The 22,683-nt window shown below is 38.8% G+C and overlaps 1 protein-coding gene and 1 pseudogene across 1 annotated transcript in view; one reads left to right on the forward strand and one right to left on the reverse strand.

Annotated features, from left to right (window-relative positions):
- DACH2 (dachshund family transcription factor 2) overlaps positions 1-22,683 on the reverse strand; it is an 813,807-nt gene that overhangs the window by 287,848 nt on the left and 503,276 nt on the right. The window lies entirely within an intron of this gene.
- On the forward strand, positions 17,505-19,636 carry LOC123777448 (mitogen-activated protein kinase 6 pseudogene; annotated as a pseudogene).

The following is a 22,683-nucleotide window of genomic DNA, read 5'->3' on the forward strand; positions in this document are numbered from 1 at the left end:
GGGCATCTCGGCTCCTTCCACGATTTAGCTATTGTGGACATTGCTGCTATGAACATTGGGGTGCATATGGCCCTTCTCTTCACTACATCTGTATCTTTGGGGTAAACACCCAGTAGTGCAATGGCTGGATCATAGGGTAGCTCAATTTTTAACTTTTTAAGGGACCTCCACACGGTTTTCCAGAGTGGCTGTACCAACTTGCATTCCCACCAACAATGTAGGAGGGATACCCTTTCTCCACATCCTCTCCAACAATTGTTGTTTCTTGCCTTGTCTATTTTTGCCATTCTAACTGGCGTAAGGTGGTATCTCAGTGTGGTTTTGATTTGAATTTCCTTGATGGCTAATGATTTTGAACATTTTTTCATGTGTCTGTTAGCCATTTGTATGTCTTCATTGGAAAAGTGTCTGTTCATATCTTTGGCCCATTTTTTGATTTGTTTATTTGTTTCTCGTGTATTGAGTTTGAGAAGTTCTTTGTAGATCTTGGATACCAGTCCTTTATCTGTAGTGTCATTTGCAAATATATTCTCCCATTCCGTGGGCTGCCTCTTAGTTTTTCTGACTGTTTCCTTGGATGTGCAGAAACTTTTAATCTTGATGAAGTCCCATAAATTCATTTTATCTTTTGTTTCTCTTGCCTTTGGGGATGTGTCATGAAAAAGTTTGCTTTGGCTGATGTCGTAGAGGTTGCTGCCTATGTTTTCCTCTAGAATTTTGATGGATTCCTGTCTCACATCGAGGTCTTTCATCCATTTGGAGTTTATTTTTGTGTATGGTGTGAGATAGTGGTCAAGTTTCATTCTTTTGCATGTAGCTGTCCAATTTTCCCAGCACCATTTATTGAAGAGACTGTCTTTTTCCCACCGGATGTTTTTTCCTGCTTTATCAAATATTAGTTGCCCAAAGAGCTGAGGGTCCATTTCTGGGCTCTCTATTCTGTTCCATTGGTCTATGTGTCTGTTTTTGTGCCAGTACCATGCTGTCTTTGTGATCACAGCTTTGTAGTACAGCTCGAAATCCGGCATTGTGATGCCCCCAGCTTTGTTTTTCCTTTTCAACAGTTCCTTGGAGATTCGGGGTCTTTTCTGGTTCCATACAAATTTAAGGACTATTTGTTCCAGCTCTTTGAAAAACGTTCTCGGTATTTTGATCGGGATAGCATTGAAAGTATAGATTGCTCTGGGTAGCATGGACATTTTAACTATGTTAATTCTTCCAATCCATGAGCATGGAATATCTTTCCATCTTTTTATGTCTTCCTCAATGTCTTTTAAGAGTGATTTATAGTTTCTAGAATAAAGGTCCTTTACGTCTCTGGTTAAGTTAATTCCAAGGTAACGTATGGTTTTTGGTGCTATTGTAAATGGGATGGATTCCCTGATTTCTCTTTCTTCGTTCTCGTTATTCGTGTACAGAAATGCAACTGATTTCTGAGCATTGATTTTGTATCCCGCCACGTTACTGAATTGCTCTATAACTTCTAATAGTTTGGGAGTGGCTTCTTTTGGGTTTTCCATATAGAGTATCATGTCGTCTGCGAAGAGAGACATTTTGACTTCTTCTTTGCCGATTTGAATACCTTTGATCCCTTTTTGTTGTCTGATTGCTGTTGCAAGGACTTCTAGTACTATGTTGAATAATAGTGGCGAGAGTGGACATCCTTGTCGTGTTCCTGATCTTAAGGGAAAGGCTTCCAGCTTTTCCCCATTGAGAATAATATTTGCAGTAGGCTTTTCATAGATGGCTTTTATGAGATTGAGAAATGTACCTTCTATTCCTACACTCTGAAGGGTTTTAATCAGGAAAGGATGCTGTATTTTGTCAAATGCTTTTTCGGCATCGATTGAGAGGATCATATGGTTCTTGAGTCTTTTCTTGTTGATATGACGTATCACGCTGATTGATTTGCGAATATTGAACCACGCTTGCATCCCAGGTATGAATCCCACTTGATCGTGGTGGATAATCCTTTTAATGAACTGTTGGATTCTACTAGCAAGTATCTTGTTGAGGATTTTGGCGTCCATATTCATTAGGGAAATCGGTCTGTAATTCTCCTTTTTAAGGGGGTCTTTGCCTGGTTTGGGGATCAAGGTAATATTGGCCTCATAGAATGAGTTTGGTAGCTTTCCTTCTGTTTCTATCTTTTGAAATAGCTTTAGGAGAATAGGTATTATTTCTTCTTTGAATGTTTGGTAGAATTCCCCAGGAAAACCGTCCGGGCCTGGAGTTTTGTTATTTGGAAGGTTGTTTATCACTGACTCAATTTCTTCATAATTAATTGGCCTGTTTAAGAAATCAATTTCTTCCTGTTTCAATCTTGGTAGTTTATAGGTTTCCAGGAAGGATTCCATCTCTTCCAGATTGCTTAGTTTATTGGCATATAGGTGTTGATAAAAATTTCTAATAATCCTTCCAATTTCAATGGTGTTCGTCGTGACCTCTCCTTTTTCATTCATAATTTTAATAATCTGGGTCCTTTCTCTTTTCTTTTGGATAAGTCTTGTCAGTGGTCTGTCAATTTTATTGATTCTCTCCAAGAACCAGCTTCTAGTCCTGTTGATCTGCTCTACTGTACTTCTGGTTTCTGCTTGATTGATTTCAGCTTTAATTTTGGTCAACTGCTTCCTTGTGCGTGGATTAGGCCTGTCCCTCTGTTGCTGTTCCAGCTTCTTGAGGTGAGAATATAAAAACTGCATTTTAGATTTTTCTATTCTTTTGAGTGAGGCTTGGATGGCTATGTATTTCCCCCTTAGGACTGCCTTTGCACTATCCCATAGGTTTTGGACTGTTGTATTTTCATTCTCATTGGTCTCCATAAATTGTTTAATTTGATTTTTGATTTCCTGGTTTATCGAGTCATTCCTGAGCAGGATGGTTCTTAGTCTCCAAGTGTTTGAGTTTCTTCCAAATTTTTCCTTGTGGTTGAGTTCCAATTTCAGAGCGTTGTGGTCTGAGAATATGCAGGGGATAATTTCAATCTTTTGGTATCGGCTGAGACCTGTTTTGTGTCCCAGAACATGGTCTATTCTTGAAAATGTTCCATGGGCATTAGAATAGAATGAGTATTCTTTGGTTCTGGGGTGTAGTGTTCTATATATATCTATGAGGTCCAACTCGTCGAGTATGGCATTCAAAGCCTTTGATTCTTTGCTTAGTTTTTGCCAGGGTGTTCTGTCTATTTCTGAGAGTGGAGTGTTGAGGTCCCCTACTATTAATGTATTTTTATCTATATGTCTCTTTATTCTGGTTAAGAGTTGGCTTGTGTATCTTGCTGCTCCCCTGTTGGGGGCATATATATTTATAATTGTCATATCCACTTGTTGAATACTTCCTTTAAGAATAATATAGTGCCCTTCTGCATCTCTAACTATAGTCTGTAGTTTAAAATCCAATTTATCTGGTATGAGAATTGCTACCCCAGCTTTCTTTTGAGGTCCATTTGCGTGAAAGATGGTACTCCATCCCCTTACTCTGAGTCTGAATGCATCTTTGGGTTCGAAATGAGTCTCTTGTAGACAGCAAATGGATGGGTCATTTCTTTTTATCCAATCTGCAACCCTGTGGCAGGTTAAGCAAGAATTTAAACCATTAATGTTCAGGCTGAGTACTGAGAGATATGCTTTTAATTCTGCCATGTTGTCAGTAAAGTCTTTGTTTGTATTGGCTGTGACTTTCTGTTTTGTATCACTCTTGGGGCCTTTTTACTTTTATAGAACCCACCGTAATACCTCCTGTAGGGCTGGTTTCGTGGTTACGAAATTGGCTAGTGACAGTCGATATTGAAATGTCTTTATTTCTCCATCAATTCTGAATGACAGCCTTGCTGGATAAAGGATCCTTGGCTGCATGTTTTTCTCTGAAAGAGCTTTAAAAATGCTCCCCCAACCCTTTCTCTCATTCCAGGTCTGTGTAGACAGGTCTGATGTAATTCTGATGCCTTTGCCTTGGTACGTGAGAAATTTCTTTGCCCTGGCCGCTTTCAATACTGTATCCTTGGATCTCATATTTGCGAATTGCACTATGACGTGACGTGGTGTAGGTCTGTCATGGTTGAGCTTGGGAGGGGTCCTCTCTGCCTCTTGGACATGAATTTTTGTTTCCCTTGCTAGATTAGGGAAGTTTTCAGCTACAATTTGTTCAAATATCTCTTCTAGACCTCTGTTTTTCTCCACCCCCTCGGGGATGCCGATGATTCTAACATTGGATCGTTTCGTTGAGTCAGTAATCTCCCGTAGCCAACATTCGTGGGTGTGGATTTTTTTAAGACCATCTTCTATTTTTATTTTTTCCTCTATTAACCCATCCTCCAATTCACTAACCCTTTCCTCCGCCTCCGTGACCCTGGCCGTCAGAGCCTCTAGTTTTGCCTGCATTTGGCTCATAGAATTTTTAATTTCTGTCAAATTCGCTCTCATTTCCGCCCTTAGGGATTCTATATTCTCAGTAATATTTTCCTGAATACTTTTTTCAAGTCTACTCATTATCTTGACCATTGTTACTCTGAATTCCATTTCTGATAATTTGGTTACATCCATATCTGTTACTTCTGTGGCAGAGGCCACTGACTCACTGTCTTTTCTTTGCTTGGGGGGGCTTCTCCTTCTTGTCATTCTGATGAAGAGAGGTTGCGGGGTTTCCAGAGCCCAAATTATTGACTGGGTCCCAGGCCGTGCCCCTTGTTTTATAGGGATCTTAGAGATGTGGGCTTCTTCTTTAAAGATTTTATTTATTTACTTATCTGAGAGAGGGAGACATACAGTCAGCAAGAACGAAACAGAAGCAGGGGAGTGAGAGAGGAAGAAGCAGGCTCCCAGCGGAGGAGCCCGATGAGGGACTCCTTTCCGGAACGCTGGGATCATGCCCTAAGCCGAAGACAGGCGCTCAATGACTGCGCCACCCAGGCGCCTGGGTTGTGGGCTTCTTGATTTTTCAGCCTGCCTTCTGTGTTCTGGGGGAGGGGCCTGCCGCGCCGATACTCAGGCAACCCTGTTTGGTTTGAGTCTCCGTGTCCCCTGCGAGGGAGGATGGGGATGGGCACTCTCTGAGCCGGTATTTCCAGGCTTTTGTTCTCTGTCGGCTTTCCCTGGCGGCCGGCTATGCCTCTTCTGAGGGTCAGAGCAGCAGAGGCTGCATTGTCGCAGAACAGAGGGATTGCGGCCCGTTCTCCACTGATGTTCTGGCCACTTTAACTCTATTACTGTTGGTGCTGCTCAACCCTGCAGCATCCCGGGATGTGCGCCCCACACCCGGCGTCCCTGCCCTCACTTCCAGGGCCGGCGCGTCTCTGTCCTTTGTGTTTCTAATGCCGCCAGCCACCGGCCGCCCCGCGCGCTCCCGGGTCTCCCGGTCTCAGTCTATGCCCGGTGAGCACACCTCGATTCCGGAGTTTCGTGAGAAGCCTGGTGGCGCGCACACCCGGTTCAGGGTCTCAGTCTGCTGTTTCGCGGGTGCCGACCGCGAGTCCGCCCGCTCCCCCGTGCAGGTGGCCCGCCAGCCGCCAGCCGCCCCGCGCGCGCTCCGGGAGTTCCCGGTCTCAGTCTGGATCCCCTGAGCACACCGGGATTCCGGTGTTCCGGGAGATGCCTGGTGGCACGCGCGTTCACGGCTCACCGGTCTCAGTCCGCTCTCTCGCGGGTGCCCTCTGTGAGTCCGCCCGCTCCCCCGTGCAGGTGGCTGCCGCTTCCCGGAGCCCAAACGCGGCGGCTCCCTCCCCCTTCCGTTTATCTTCCGATATCCGTGCACGGTTTACAGCTCCCCTCTTCGTACCTCAATACTCAGCGCTGGAGATGTTCATTTGTAGAGATCCAGATGCATCATCCTGCATCTCAGGCTGATTCCGTGGTTATTTAGGCTGGTCTGGTACCTATCCAGCTGGACTCAGGGGACCGGCTGAAAAAGGGGTCCCCTACTCCTCCGCCATCTTAACTCCCTCCAAGACAACATTTTATTCTTAAGTGAAAAAAATGATAATGGATTTAGAGTGAATAGTAACAGGATAGTGGTTTAGAGGAATATTACATAAAGATGAAGTTTTTTGGAAGGGAGCTAAGATGGTAGAGTAGTAGGAAGACCCTAAGCTTGCCTCATCCCTTGAACATAGCTAGATAAATATCAAACCATTCTGAATACCCCAGAAATAAATCTGAGGACTGACAAAACAAACTGTACAACTAGAGAGAAAGAAGAGGCCACATTGTGGAAGGTAGGGGGTGCAGAGACATGGTTTGAGGGAGCAACAGATCATGGGTGCAGCAGAGGGAAAGGAGCCTTGTTCACAGAAAGTGGCAAGAGAGAAAGATGAGGAGGAGAGTACACAGGGGACTGCACAAGGAAAACACTTCCTCAAAGCCACTGACTGGGAAAATGAGAGGGGCTGATTTTCATGATTTTTTTTTTTATAACCAGCAGTGCTCAAAGACTAGAGTTTAGAGATCCACAGCATGGCTGGTGTGGAGCATTGAGGGTGGTGCAGTACTCCTATGGAAACGAAGGGCAGATAGCCCAGGGGCAAACGTTGCAATCTGAGGATCCCCAGGACACACTGAGATAGACAGTTCCCCTTTCTTGGTGCACATCTGGAAGACCTGACATTCCCTCTCAGGGAACAAAAGAGCTGGTGGGTGCCATTTCTCTCCCTGCCCCTCAGCATAGGCTCAGAGACACCTGACAAGGGTGGCTCACCTGGACACTGGCTCTTTCTTGGGCTCTACTCCAAACCCTATGCCCCTGCACTTTGGTGTAACTGCCCTTCTGGGAGAAATCTGCATCATTCCCAGCATGATGAGACTTTCATCCAGAGGACCAGCATTACTCCCTAAAATGCCTAGTCCCTAAAGTTTAGAGTTTTAAAGCTCAGCCTGCCTGCCTGTCTAGGATACACCCCAAGGTGTAGTATGTTGCTAGGTGGGCAGATGGCCTTAACACGGACAGGGTGAAGACAGCATCTGAGGGATGCTTGGAACACATGAGGGGAGTTTGTTTGCTCTTCTGGGAGGGCTTCCCAGACAGCAATGTTTGTGAACTCTCCTCTCCAGTGACTAGTGAACTGGCTGGCGCCATTTTCCTCTGCTACCCCTTAGAAAAAACTAACTTCAATTAGAAGCACAGTGCTATCAGTGGTGACCTAAACCTCTTAAACCAAGCCCTGTAGCCCTACACTCTGCAGTTGCTACTTTTGTCAGGCAATGGTGCCTGACAACCACAGTAGCAGACCCCTACCCCAGAAGACCAGCACAAATCCCTGCATGCATCAAATCTAGTGACCATAATATTCTGCAAAGCTTCCGCCTGAGTGCAAATAGCATCAGATCTCTTTTTACAAGCAGACCAGAGCACACCTAGCTGAAACTTGCCACTCTTTGGACAAGGTCCAAACACTCCCTACTGTAGGCAAGAATAAATTTTACAGAGGACTGACCTGAGGGAAAGAGAAGCCAGAACACAGCAGCAGAGTGCACACAGAATACACCAAAGACACTTCATGAAGTGTCAGGCCCTAGACAGCATATGACATGACCTCTTCATAAAGCCATTACTCTCAGGAGCAGAAAATATAACAGGCTTTCCTAAGACACAAGAGAACACAGAGACCTAGAAATAATGACAAGACAGAGGAAATCATTCTAAAAGAAAGAACAAGAAAAGGTCACAGCCAAGGATCTAATCAAAACAGATATAATTAATATGCCTGATCCAGAATTTAAAGCAAAAATCATAAGGATAGTAGCTGGGCTTGAGAAAAGCATAGAAGGCACCAGAGAGTCACATACCACAGAGATAAGAGAGCTAAAAACTAGTCAGTCTAAAATAAAAATGCTATAACCAAGACGCAAAACCAACTAGATGTAATGCAAAAAGATGGAAGAAGCAGAGGAATGAAAAAGTGATATAGAAGATAAAATTATGGAAAATAAAGAAACTAAAACAAACAGGGAAAGAAAAATATTGGATCATGAATGTAAACATGGGGAACTCAGTGACTCCATAAAGCTTAATAACATTCATATCATAGGAGTCCAAAAAGAAGAGAGGGGAAAATGGGCCAAAAGGTTTATTTGAGGAAATTATATCTGAAAATATCCCTACTCTGGGGAAAGAAAGAGATATCCAAATCCAGGAGACACAGAAAACTCCCATCAAAATCAACAAAAGCAGGCCAACACCAAGACATACCTTATTTAAATTTGCAAAATAAAGAGATTTAAAAAAATCCTAAAAGCGACAAGACAGATGAAGTCCCTAACTTACAAGAAAAGACAAATAAGGTTAGCAGCAGATCTACCTACAGAAACTTGGCAGGCCAGAAGACAGTGGCATGATAATTTCGACCTCTTGAATGGGAAAAATTTGCAGTCAAGCATCCTTTACCCAGCAAGGAGGTCATTCAGAATAGAGGGAGAAATAAAGAGCTTCCCAGAAAAAACTCAAGCTAAAGGAGTTTGTGACCACTACACCAGCCCTGCAAGAAATATTAAAGGGGACTCTTTGAGTGGGAAAAAAAGACCAAAAGCAACAAAGACTAGAAAGAAACAGAGAAAATCTCCAGAAACAATGACAAAACAAGTAATAAAATGGTATTAAATTCATATCTATCAATAATTACTCTGAATATAAATGGACTAAATTAAAAGACACCGGATGTCAGAATGAACAAAAAACCAAGACCCATCTATATGCTGCCTACGAGAGACTCCATTTGGACCTAAAGACACCTGTAGATTGAAAGTGAATGGCTGGAGAACCATTTATCATACAAATAGACATCAAATGAGAGCCACAGTACCAATACTTATATCAGACAAACTAGATTTTAAACCAAAAACTGTAGTAAGAGATGAAAAGCCTGCTATATCATAATAATGGGGTCTATCCAACAAGAAGATTTAACAAATATAAAAATTTATGCACCCAACTTGGGAGCACCCAAATATATAAAACAATATCAAATGTAAAGAAACTCATTAATAATAATACAATAATACTAGGGGACTCTAACACCCAACTTACAGCAATAGACAGATCATCTAAGCAGAAAATCAACAAGGAAACAATGGCTTTGAATGACACACTGGACCAAAATGGAATTAACAAATACGTTCAGAACATTTCATCCTAAAGCAACAGAATACACATTCTTTTTGAGTAAACATGGAACATTCTCCAAAATAGATTACATACTGTATCACAAATCAGGCCTAAACAAATACAAAAAGGTTAATATCATACCAGGCATATTTTTTTACCACAACGCTGTGAAATTTGAAGTTAACCATAAGAGAAAATTTGAAAAGACCATAAGTACCTGGAGGTAAAAGGACATCCTACTAAAGAATGAATGGGTAAATCAGGTAATTAAAGAAAAATTTTTAAAATACATAGAAACAAATGAAAATGAAAACAAGATGGTCCAAAATCTTTGGGATGCAGCAAGTGGTCTTAAGAGGGAAATAAATAGCAATACAGGGCTATCTCAAGAAACAAAAAAAAAAAATTGAATTCTCAACCTAACCTTACACCTAAAGGAGCTAGAAAAAGAACAGCAAATGAAGCCTAAAGCCAGCAGGAAGAAATAATGGATATTAGAGCAGAAATAAATGATATAGAAGCAACAAATAGTAGAATGTATCAATGAAACCAAGGTGGTGGTTTCTTGAAAGAATTAATAAAATGATAAACACCTAGCCAGATTTTCAAAAAGAAAAGAGATAGGACCCAAATAAATAAAATCATGAATGAAAGGGGAGAAATCACAATAAACACTACAGAAGTACAAGCAATTATAAGAGATTATTATGAAAAATTATATGCCAACAGATTGGGCTATTTGGAAGAAATAGATAAATTGCTAAAAAATATATAAACTATCAAAAATGGAACAAGAATGGGGTGAATGTGTGGCTCAGTTGGTTAAGCATCTGCCTTTGGCTCAGGTCATGATCTCAAGGTCTTGGAATCAAGCCAAACACGGGGCTCCCTGATCAGTGGGGAGCCTGCTTCTCCTGCTCCCTCTGCCACTCCCCCTGCTTGTGCTTCCTTTCTTTCTCTCCCTTTGTTAAATAAATAAATGAAATCTTTAAAGAATGGGACAGGAAGAAGTAGAAAACTTGAACAGACTGATAACCAGCAAAGAAATTAATTCAGTAATCAAATTCTCCCAACAAGAGTCCAGGGCCAGATGGATTCCCAGGGGAATTCTGCCAAACATTTAAAGATTTTATTTGTTTGTTTGTTTGTTTATTCATTCAGTCATTCATTTACTTGACAGAGAGATTAGGGGGAAGGGCAGAGGAAGAGGGAGAGGGAAAATCCCAAGCTGACTCCCCACTGAGCACAGACCCCCAACACCAAGATCTGACCTGAGCTGAAAGGAAGAGTCAGACGGTCAAGTGACTGAGCCATCCAGGTGTCCAAATTCTACCAAGCATTTAAAGGAGAGTTAATACCTCTTCTCAAACTGTTTGGAAAATAGAAATGGAAGGAAAAATTTCAAATTCATTCTACAAGGCAGCATTACTTTGATGTCAAAACCAGACAGACCCCACTAAAAAAGAGAATTACAGGCCAATATTCCTCATGAACATGGATGCAAAAATTCTCTACAAAATACTAACAAATTGAATCCACAGTACATTAAAAGAATCATTCACCCCAATCAAGTGGGATTTATTCATGTGCTGCGAGGGCGGTTTAATATTCACAAATCAATCAATGTGATACACCACATTAATAAATGAAAGGATAAGAACCATATGATCCTCTTAGTAGGTGCAGGAAAAGCATTTGGCAAAATACAGCATCCGTTCTTGATAAAAACCCTCAACAATGGGATAGAGGGAACATACCTCAATATCATACTGGCCATATATGAAAAACCCACAGATAATATCATCCTCAATGGGGAAAAACTTAGAGCTTTTGCTCTACAGTCAGGAACAATACAGGGATGTCCACTCTCACCACTGTTACTTAACATAGTACTGTAAGTCCTAGCTTCAGCAATCAGACAACTAAAAGAAATAAAAGGCAGCCAAAGCAGCTAGAAGAAGTTAAACTTTCACTATTTATAGACAACATGATACTATATGTAGAAAACCTGAAAGACACCACCAAAAAAGAGTCCTAGGAGTGATACACAAATTCAATAAAATCTCAGGATACAAAATCAACAAAAAAAATCTGTTGCATTTCTATACAGCAATAATGAAGCAGGAGAAAGAGAAATCAAGGAGTTGATCCCATTTACAATTGCACCAAAAAAAAGTAAGATACCTAGGAATAAACCTAACCAAATTGTTAAATATCTGTACTCTGAAAACTATAGAGCACTTATGAAAGAAATTGAAGATGACACAATAAAATGGAGAAACATTCTATGCTCATGGTTTGGAAGAACACATTTTGTTAAAATGTCTCTACTGACCAAAGCAATTTACACATTTAATGCAATCCTTATGAAAATATGACCAGCATTGTTTGCAGACCTACAACAAACAATTCTAAAATTTGTATGGAACCAGAAAAAGACCCTGAATAGCCAGAGGAATGTTGAAAAAGAAAACCAAAGCTGGTGGAACCACAATGCTGGACTTCAAGCTATATTACAAAGCTGTAATCATCAAAACAGTATGGTACCAGCACAAAAAACAGACAAATAGATCAATGGAACAGAATAGAGAACCCAGAAATGGACCCTCAACTCTATGGTCAACTAAGCTTTGAAAAAGCAGGAAAGAATATCCGATAGAAAAAAGACAGTCTCTTCAACAAATGTCATTTGTGAAATTGGACAACCACATGCAGAACAATGAAACTGGACCATTTTCTTACACCATACACAAAAATAGACTCAAGATAGATGAAAGACCTAAATGTGAGACAGGAATTCTTCAAAATCCTAGAGGTGAACACAGGCAGCAACCTCTGTGAACTCAGCCACAGCAACTTCTTGCTAGACACTTCTGCAAAGGCAACAGAAACAAAGGCAAAAATGAACTATTGGATCTTCATCAAGATAAAAATCTTCTGCACAGCAAAGGAAACAATCAACAAAACCAAAAGAGAACTGACAGAATGTGAGAAGACATTTGCAAATGTCTTATCAGATAAAGGGCTAGTACCCAAAATCTATACAAACTCAAGACCAACACACACACACACACACACACACACACACACACACACACACACACAGCCAAGAAATGGGCAAAAGACATGAACAGACATTTCTCCAAAGAAGACATACAAATGGCAAACAGACACATGAAAAAAATGCTCCACATCACTTGGCATCAGGGAAATACAAATCAAAACCACAATGAGATACCACCTCACACTCTGACATTGGCCATAGTGACTTTTTAATAGTACGTCTCATGAGGCAAGGAAAACAAAAGCAAAAATGAACTATTGAGACTTCATCAAGATAAGAAGCTTCTGCACAGCAAAGGAAGCAATCAACAAAAAGGTAGCCTATGGAACAGGAGAAGATATTTGCCAATGACCAATCTGACGAAGGGTTAGTATCCAAAATCTATAAAGAACTTGTCAAACTCAACACCCAAAAAACAAATAATCAACTTAAAAATGGGTAGAAGACATGAAAAAGCATTTTTCAAAGAAGACATACAGTTGGCTAATAGACATATGAAAAAATGCTAAACATTACTCATCATCAGGCAACTTCAAATCAAAACTACAATGAAATATCACCTCACAAATGTCAGAATGGCTAAAATTAATAACACAGGAACAACAGATGTTGGCAAGGATGTTCAGAAAGGGTAATTCTCTTACACTGTTTGTGGGAATGTAAACTGATGCAGCCACTCTGGGAAACAGTATGGAGTTCCTCAAAAGGTTAAAAATAGAAATACCCTAAGACCCAGCAATTGCGCTACGAGGTATTTACTCAAAGAATCCAAAAATACTGATCCAAAGGGATGCATGCAATACAACGTTCATTGTAGTATTATCAACAATGGCCTAATTATGGAAAGAGCCCAGATTTCCATCAACTGATGAATGAATAAAGAAGATGTGGTATATATATCTGATGGAATATTACACAGTCATAAAAAGTGAAATCTTGCCATTTGCTACAACATGGATCAAGCTAGAGAGTACTATGCTAAGCAAAATAAGTCAAAGAAAGAAAAATACCATATGATTTCACTCATATGTGGAATTTAAGAAACAGGTGAACATAGTGGGGGGAAAAAGACAGAGGCAAATCATAAAACAGATTCTTAATTATAGAGAAGAAACTGAGGGTTGCTGGAGGAGAGGTGGGTGGGAGGATGGGCTAAATGGATGATGGATATTAAGGAGTGTTGTGATGAACACTGGGTGTTATACATAACTAATGAATCATTGAACACTACATCAAGAACTAATGATGTACTATACAGTGGCTAACTGAACATAATAAAAAAATATATAAATAAAAGTTAAGAAAAATAAAATAAAATAAGAAAATAAATAAAGTCAGTATAAATAAATTTTTAAAATACACAAATATATACTATATATACAATTATATATATGGACATATACACATACCTATATATTTTATGTATACACACAATTATATATACATACTACATAGTTATATATAATAATACAATATATATAATATATATAGCATATATATATAATTTTATTAGCTGTGTATATATTTTAACTGTATATATAATACTATATGTATACATATATAAACATTCTCACTAAGTTCCCTTTAATGTCATTACTAAAAGTGTTACTGAACAAAAGAAACACTTAATGCATGAAGAGGTTATGGAATAAAGAAGAGGAAGAAAATGGAAAAACAAAGCAAGACAAATGAGGACCAGGGATGTTTGTAACACTAAGACAGAGTTCTATAATTGTATTGATACAAAAGAACCAGAGCACATTTTACTCCACCCATTCATTTTGAAATAAGCATTGGGTCTCTAGATGTTAACATTTACCTTGCTCCAATTTGTCCTCTATATTGAATGCTTGTTCAAAAGACATAAAACAGGGGCACCTGGGTGGCTCAGTTGGTTAAGCATCTGTCTTCAGCTTAGGTCATGATCCTGGAGTCTCGAGATCAAGTCCCACATTGGGCTCCCTGCTTGGTGGGGAGTCTGCTTCTCCCTCTGCCCCTCACCCCACTCGTGCTCTCTCTCTTTCTCTCAAATAAATAAGTAAAATCTTTAAAATAAAAGACAAAAAAATTCTGTCCTTGAGCTTGAAAAACAAGAACAACGTCAGTAACAACAGCACACTGTCTCAAGGAAATAAACTATCTTTCCCATTTGAAAAAACATAATATGATAATCTTCAATAATAAAAGGAAACTCTATTGTATATTGCAGTAAAAATAACAAGTCTAGAGGTGCCTGGCTGGTGCAGCCAATTAAGCATCTGACTCTTGGGGAGCCTGGCTGGCTCAGTTGTTAAGCGTCTGCCTTTGGCTCAGGGCATGATCCCATGGTCCTGGGATTGAGCCCTGCATTGGGCTCCCTGCTCCTCTGGCAGCCTGCTTCTTCCTCTCCCACTCCCCTTGCTTGTGTTCCTTCTCTCGCTGGCTGTCTCTCTCTCTGTCAAATAAATAAATAAAAATCTTTTAAATTAGCGTCTGACTCTCGATTCGGTTCAGGTCATGATCTCAGGGTCATGAGATTGAGCCCTGTGTCAGTCTCTGCACTCAGCGTGGAGTCTGCTTGAGATTCTCTCTCTCTCCCTCTCTGCTCCTCCCAATCATGCTCTCTCTCTGTCTCTCTCTCTCTCAAATAAATCAATAAGGCTTTTTTTAAATAACTAATCTATTATGAAGACTTCTGGCCAGAAATCATGGAAGCTGGACAATTAATATCTGCTCTTATTTTTGGGTGGAGGGAGTCAGGATTTTTTTAATTGAGAAGAGAGGTCTGTATCATAACTTCCAATGGCATTCATTCACAGACGACTAGATTTTGCCCTGTATTCCTGTATTTTCTATTTTGCCAATCTAAATAGAAGACAAAATTGTCTGCTATCCTTTGACACATTACTATTCATTACACTGAAAAGTAAATGAGAACTATTTCATCTTCAGAGTATTATTATATGACATTAAGATCTAATAACAATATTAAAGTCACATTACAGGTCTTTAATGTAGAAAAGACCTGTAATGGAAGTAATACAGTAATAATGTATCGTGTGCTTTACTTTAATGCAGTAATAATGGTGTCTAGTTAAATAAAAATATGCATTAAAATAAACATTTGCACTATGAACTTTTAAGAGTTTGCAAACATTATTAGAAGCAAATGAAATAAATTTTAAAAGCTTAAACTGTAAAGCATATGGCTGTGAATTTACTTGTGCTTCATAGTAATATCTTAGTATGTTTTTCCTTTATCCCTTAGGACTACTACAAGAAATCAGTATATTGATGAGTAATCCTAATCAAAGTTCATCAAAATTCAGGGCCTTTGTTACAAGGATACCAAGAACTACTTAAATCTTATATTATGATTTACCTATGTGATTAGTGGCATAGAAATGGTGTACCTAAGAATACAGGGAAAGACCAAAATACTTACTGTAACAAAACTGATGGTGGTTCTATGTAAAACACGGTAAATATGTGCATACTTTCTCTCACACACAGCACAATGATCCCTGGACAAAGTGCATGACGTAAATATTTGAGAATTTTGAAAAGTATGTCAGCAGGATGATAGAGGAAGAAAATCACAATTCAAACCACTACTGATCCAATAGTGATTTTGAATAATTTTCCCTCCAGTATTTCCCCAGTAGAACTCAACATAACCTGAAACATATAAACGGGCATTGGTACATCAGAGAGCAGAATAGGAGAAACCCTCTAATTCTAGATCAAGGAGCAAGAAAGGGAACTCTTACTGTTAAAAGATTATAGAAACATTTGATTTTTCACTTTTGTGTTTTGTTTATTTTCCTTTCTCCATCCCTCACATCCTAGCTCTCACACAAGCTGTAGTATGGAAACAAAGGCACAAAAATTTGCTAATCAAAAAAGGCCTAGTTTTAAGAAAGTAAGGCCAATTCCACTGATATTCTTTACAGACTTCCAACCTCTTGAACTTAAACACAGGCATGGGAATGGAAATACCCAATATAGTGGAATGACTAAGTTTCAAGTATCCGTATAAATGACCGAAGAGAAGAGACCCCAAAACTGGAAATCACAGGAGAGATTAGGAAGAGAGATGAAATCAAGACAGTGAGCCTATAAAGTTGCTTATGAAACCCTGGTATTAATTCTGAACTGTGCATGCATGGAGATCTGATCTTCATCTGCAAACCAAAGACTTTGAGATCTAAACTAAACCACTGCTAAGCAACAGAATGTCCCAGGTAATGCATACCAAGTTGAGATCTCAAAATCACTGCAAAGACTTTGAGAATTGCAACTACATTGAAAGCACATATGCACAATATGAATGAAATTCTGCTCTGACATAAATAGGCCAATTCCTTGATCAAACATAAATATTGAGAGCAAGAAGATGGTGGTAGAGGAGGAGGACCCTAGGCTCACCTTTCCTACCAACACAACTAGATAACTGTCAAATCATCCTAGATACCCCAGGAATTGACCTGAAGACTAACATAACGAACTCCACAAGTAAAGGGAGAGAAGAGGCCATATAAAGAAGGCAAGAAGTGTGACCAAAACCTCAAAAAATACAAATAATTTTAAGAGAATATTATGGGCTCTCTCTCTTAGGTTGGGGTTACATAGTGGTGATTGGCAAAGTGATCCTTAGAAAGACTGCTGAAGCCAGAACAGCCAGAGACCTGTGGGCTGTCTGCAAGCCCTGCACTCCCTCAATGAGCTGGAGAAGTCTTGTTGTATCAGAGTAAGATGGACAGTAGCTTTGATTGTGATTGTTGTAATTGTGTTGAGCTGGAGCCACCTGATCGTTAACAGAAGTCATCTTGTGTTAACCAACAACCACCAGGGCTTCCTGTTGAAATATATAACAAAGGAAGAAAAGATGCAAAACAGAAATAGTGCTTACCAGAACCTTATAATGATGATGCTCAGGACCAGTTCAACATTAAATGTATCTGCACTGTGAGGAGAATGTTCATAGAAGACTGTTATGTGCATATTTGTTCACATTTTTGTTGAAAGTTAAATCATTTAGCACAGTAAATCTGAATGCACAACATGCCATTTTGTTCTGTTTGAATTTCTTGAGTGTTTTCTTTACATGTCTGCAGAGTTGTTGCCCCTTTCTTGATCTATGAGTACCACAATATTTTAAATCTCAATATGAGTAGAGCTTTTTGAGCTTTAAGTCTAAGGGGAACTCAATGGACCTGGTGGTATATACAATGAACATCAAGAAATCATCATGCTGTGGAAGCAAAATTATTTTTTTTCCTTTTTTGGAAGATCTTTCCTTTTTATGTCAGTTTTATTCCTTGTTTACACACTCAATTCAAAAGGAAAAGACAATAGTAAAGTTTTCAAAATGGCAGATAAATTTTAAAGTCTCATGAAAATTCATGGTTTTGATCTGGACTCTAGTTATATAGACTTAAAGCCATTGGGTTGTGGAGGAAATGGCTTGCTTTTTTTCTGCTGCTGACAATTACTTTGACAAAGGAGTAACCATCAAGAAAATTGTCCTGCTGATCCCCAGAGTGCCAAACATGCTCTATGTGAAATCAGAATTATTAGAAGACTTAACCATAATAACGTTTTGTGTTTGAAATTCTTGGTCCTAGTGGAAGCCAGTTAACAGATGATGCAGGTTCTCTTACTGAATTGAATAGTGTTTACATTGTTCAGGGGTATGTTGAGACAGATTTGGCTAATGTGCTAGAGCAAGGACCTTTACTGGAAAAGCATGCCAGGCTTTTCATATATCAGCTGTTTTGTGGGTTCAAATATATTCCTCTGCAAATGTACAGCACAGAAATCTCAAACCAGCTAAACTTATCATTAATAATAAAGACTTGGTACTGAAGATAGATGATTTTGGTCTTGAATGGACCATGGATCTCCATTATTCCTATAGCGGTCATCTTTCTGAAGGACTGGTTACCAAAAGGTACAGGTCTCCACATCTATTACTTTCTCCTAATAGGGCTGCAGGCTCCATATTTGCTGAAATGCTGACTGGTAAAACCCTCTTTGCAGGCGAACATGAACAGATGCAGCTGATTTTAGAATCTATTCCTGTTGTACGTGAGGTAGATAGATCATCAGGAGCTTCTCAGTGTAATTCCAGTTTATGTTAGAAATGATGTGACAAAGCCACACAAACCTTTAACTCAGCTGCTTCCAGGAATTAGTCAAGAAGCCCTGGATTTCCTGGACCAAATTTTGACATTTAGCCCCCTAGATCGGTTGACAGCAGAGGCACCTTCACATCCTTACATGAGCATATATTCTTTTCCAATGGATGAGCCAATTTCAAGTCATCATTTTCATATTGAAGATGAAGTCGATGATATTTTGCTTATGGATGAAACTCATGGTCATATTTATAACTGGAAAAGGTAACATGATTGTCAATTTTCAGAGCATGATTGGCCTATACATAACAACTTTGATATTGATGAATTTCAGCTTAACCCAAGAGGTCTGTCTGATGTCCCTGATGAAGAAGTACAAGTAGATCCTCAAAAGTATTTGGATGCAGATCATGAAAAGTATTTTAAGGATTCTGTTTTTATACCACGTACTCTACTGAGCCTTGTTGGCAGTACCCAGATCATCATGAAAACAAATATTGTGATCTGGAGTGTAGCCATACTTGTAACTACAAAACAAGGTCATTATCATATTTAGATAACTTGGTTTTCAGAGAGAGTGAAATTAACCATTATCATGAAACCAAACTTACTATAGATCTTTCCAATTGGAAATAACAAAGCAAAGAAAAATCTGATAGGAAAAGCAAGTCAAAATGTGAAAGGAATGGATTGGTTAAAGCCAAGATAGCTGTAGAGGATGCATCATAGTAACTGCCTAGAAAAGAAAGGGGAAAAGAAATAGGGATTTGACTTTGATTCTTTTATGGCAGGAACTATTCAACTTAATTCACAACATGAACCTACTGATGTTGTTGATAAATTAAATGACTTGAATAACTCAGTGTCCCAACTAGAATTGAAAAGTTTCATATCAAAGTCAGTAAGCTGAGAAAAACAGGAAAGAGGAAAGGCAAATTTATCTCAATTAGAAGCCTTGTATCAATGTTTTTGAGATAGCCAGTTTATGGGTGGAGGGGAGGACTGTTTTCTCATAAATCAGTTTTGTTGTGAGGTAAGGAACAATGCACAAGTTGAGAAGGAAAATACTTACACCAGTTACATGGACAAGTTATTTAGGGGGAAAGAAAGTTCTGAAATTCTGGGAACTAAGTCAGTAGAGGATGAGAAGCTTTGGGGGAGAGGAAATGAGGAAGGATGTCTGAACAACAGTGGGGAGTTCCTCTTTTCAAAAAAGCTTGAATCCATAGGCATGCCATAGTTTCACAGCCCAGTTGGGCCCCCACTTAAGTCGATACAAGCCACTTTAACACCTTCTGCTATGAAATCTTCCCCTCAGATTCCTCATAAGACATACATCAGCATTCTGAGACATGTTCACTAAAACACTTAGCAGACATTACTCTTTGTATTCTTCATGAAATGTGTTTTGTTTTTTTATTAGTATTGTTTAAGTCATTTTTTTACTTGAATCAGATGGTGTCATTTAGAATGGATTTTACTAGTGTTGGTTTTTAAAATCCTGACTTCTTTTCTACACGTGAGATGGTTTCCATTTTAACTGGCATGTCATTTACAAACAAAAGAAAGAATACAGCAAAATAATGCAATGCAAGAGGACACAAAACAAATTCACTAAGAAAACTAAAAAACATTCTCTTAAGAATAATGATCTGTTTTACAGGAAACAAAAATCTTGCCTTCAAATGTATGTAGTGAAATCGTCCATAAATAATTGCATGAAAATATTTATTTTTTTCCTAAAACATATCTCATTCATGAGTATTTTTAAGTTTTGAATACTGTGCACATTTCTCAAAATACATGGTAACAGCAGCAACTGAAAATGAACGCTCAATTTGGTAGACATGTGTTATGAACCTCAAGGTAACAAAAGTAAGTGGCAAAAGATATACCACACTTAGAGCTTCACATATACACTTCTATTTAGCCAGGGTTATTGTAGTAAGCTACCCTTAATAAGATTCATACACTATTTATATATGTTCTGGTATGCATTCTTTAGAGTGAAGTGTTACTACATCACATTTCATTTGTCATAGCAAATCAGTGTATTCCCTGTATTTAATTATCAAAGTTAGCTTCGTTTTTGAAAATTATTTGTAAATACACTTTTCCCATTTGACATTATGGCTTGTTGCCTACTTAGCTGAATATATAAATGTCAGCTCATCCAAAAGCTGTCCATGTACTTAATTTACTGAAGTATTTATTTTAAGTAAAACTATCACTGTGTATAGGAATATGTATTTTGGAGGTGATTGATCAATCTATAAAGAAACATTATGAATTATTTTATTATATAATGTTCTTAGAAGACTTACCTGTGTTTAGATTTTTAAAATATGGTAATACTAGCTTTGTGTGCATGGAAGTAAATAAGGTACATTATTGTAGTTTTAAAGTTGTACATGATAAGACATATTTTTAATTTACTGTATTTTTTAACTTTAATTTATTTTAAAACAATTAATTAACATACAGTGTATTATTAGTTTCAGAGGTAGAGTTTAGTGGTTCATCAGTTACATATAACAACAAGGACTCATTCATCGAGTGCCCTCCTTAATACCTGTGACCCAGTTACCTGATCCCCAAGCCCACCTCCATTCTAGCAATCCTCAGTTTGTTTCCTATACTTAAGAGTCTCTGATGGCTTGCCTCCCTCTTTGATTTCATATTATTTTATATTTCCCTTCCTTCCCCCATGTTCATCTGTTTTCTTCCTTAAATTCCACATATGAGTGAAATTATAAGATAATTGTACTTCTCTGTCTGACTTATTTAACTTAGCATAATACCTTCCAGTTCCATCCATGTGGTTGTGAATGGGAAGATTTCTTTTTCTGATGGGTGAGTAATATTCCATTGTATATATATACCACTTCATCATTATCCATTCATCTGTTGATAGACAGCGGGGCTTTATCCATATTGTTGCTATTGTGGACATTCCTGCTATAAACATTGGGGTGTGGGTGCCCCTTTGATTCACTGTGTTGTTATCCTTTGGATAAATACCTAGAAGTAAAATTGCTGGATTGTAGGGTAGTTCTATTTTTAACTTTTTTAAATAATTTTTTTATTATGTTATGTTAATCATCATACCGTATATCCTTCGTTTTTGATGTAATGTTCCATGATTCATTATTTGTGTATAACACCAAGTGCACCACGCAATATGTGCCCTCCTTAATACACATCACCAGCCCATCCCAGCCCCCCACTCCTCTCGCCTCTGAAGCCCTCAGTTTGTTTCCCAGAGTCCATAGTCTCTCAGGGTTCATTCCCCCTTCTGTTTACCCCCCTTAATTCTTCCATTGTTTCTCCTACCTATCTTCCTGCTATTTCTTATGTTTCATAAATGAGTGAAACCAAATGATAATTGTCTTTCTCTGCTTGACTTATTTCACTTAGCACAATCTCCTCCAGTCCCGTCCATCTTGCTGCAAATGTTGGGTAATTGTGCTTTCTGATGGTTGAGCAATATTCCATTGTATATATGGACCACATCTTCTTAATCCAGTCATCTGTTGAAGGGCATCTCGCCTCCTTCCACAATTTAGCTATTGTGGACAATGCTGCGATGAACATTGGGGTGCATATGACCCTTCTCTTCACTATGTATGTATCTTTGGGTTAAATACCCAGTAATGCAATTGCACCGTCATAGGGAATCTCTATTTTTAACTTTTTGAGGGTCCTCCACACTGTTTTCCAAAGTGGCTGTACCAATTTGAATTCCCACCAAGAGTGTAACAAGGATCCCCTTTCTCCACATCCTCTTCAACATTTGTTGTTTCTTACCTTGTCATTTTTGCCATTCTAACTGGTGTAAGGTGGTATCTCAATGTGGTTTTGATTTGAATTTCCCTGATGGCTAATGATTTTTAACATTTTTTCATACGTCTGTTAGCCATTTTATGTATTCATTGGAAAAGTGTCTGTTCAAATCTTCTGTCCATTTTTTGATTTCACTATTTGTTTCTCGTGTATTGTGTTTGAGAACTTCTTTGTAGATCTTGGATGCCAGTCTCTTATCTGTAGTGTCATTTGCAAATATATTCTCCCATTCCGTGGGCTGCCTCTTAGTTTTTTTTTTTACTGTTTCCTTGGCTGTGCAGAAGCTTTTTATCTTGATGAAGTCCCACAAGTTCAAAGAGGTTGCAGCCTATGTTCTCCTCTATGATTTTGATGGATTCCTGTCTCACATTGAGGTCTTTCATCCATTTGGAGTTTATCTTTGTGTATGGTGTGAGAGAGTGGTCAAGATTCATTCTTTTGCATATAGCTGTCCAATTATCCCAGCACCATTTATTGAAGAGACTGTCTTTTCCACTGGATGTTTTTTCCTGCTTTATCAAAGATTAGTTGCCCAAGGAGCCGAGGGTCCATTTCTGGGTTCTCTAT

The sequence above is a fragment of the Ursus americanus genome, chromosome X (assembly GCF_024610735.1).
Source record: "Ursus americanus isolate L20-20 chromosome X, mUrsAme1.1.p, whole genome shotgun sequence".
NCBI lineage: Eukaryota > Metazoa > Chordata > Mammalia > Carnivora > Ursidae > Ursus > Ursus americanus.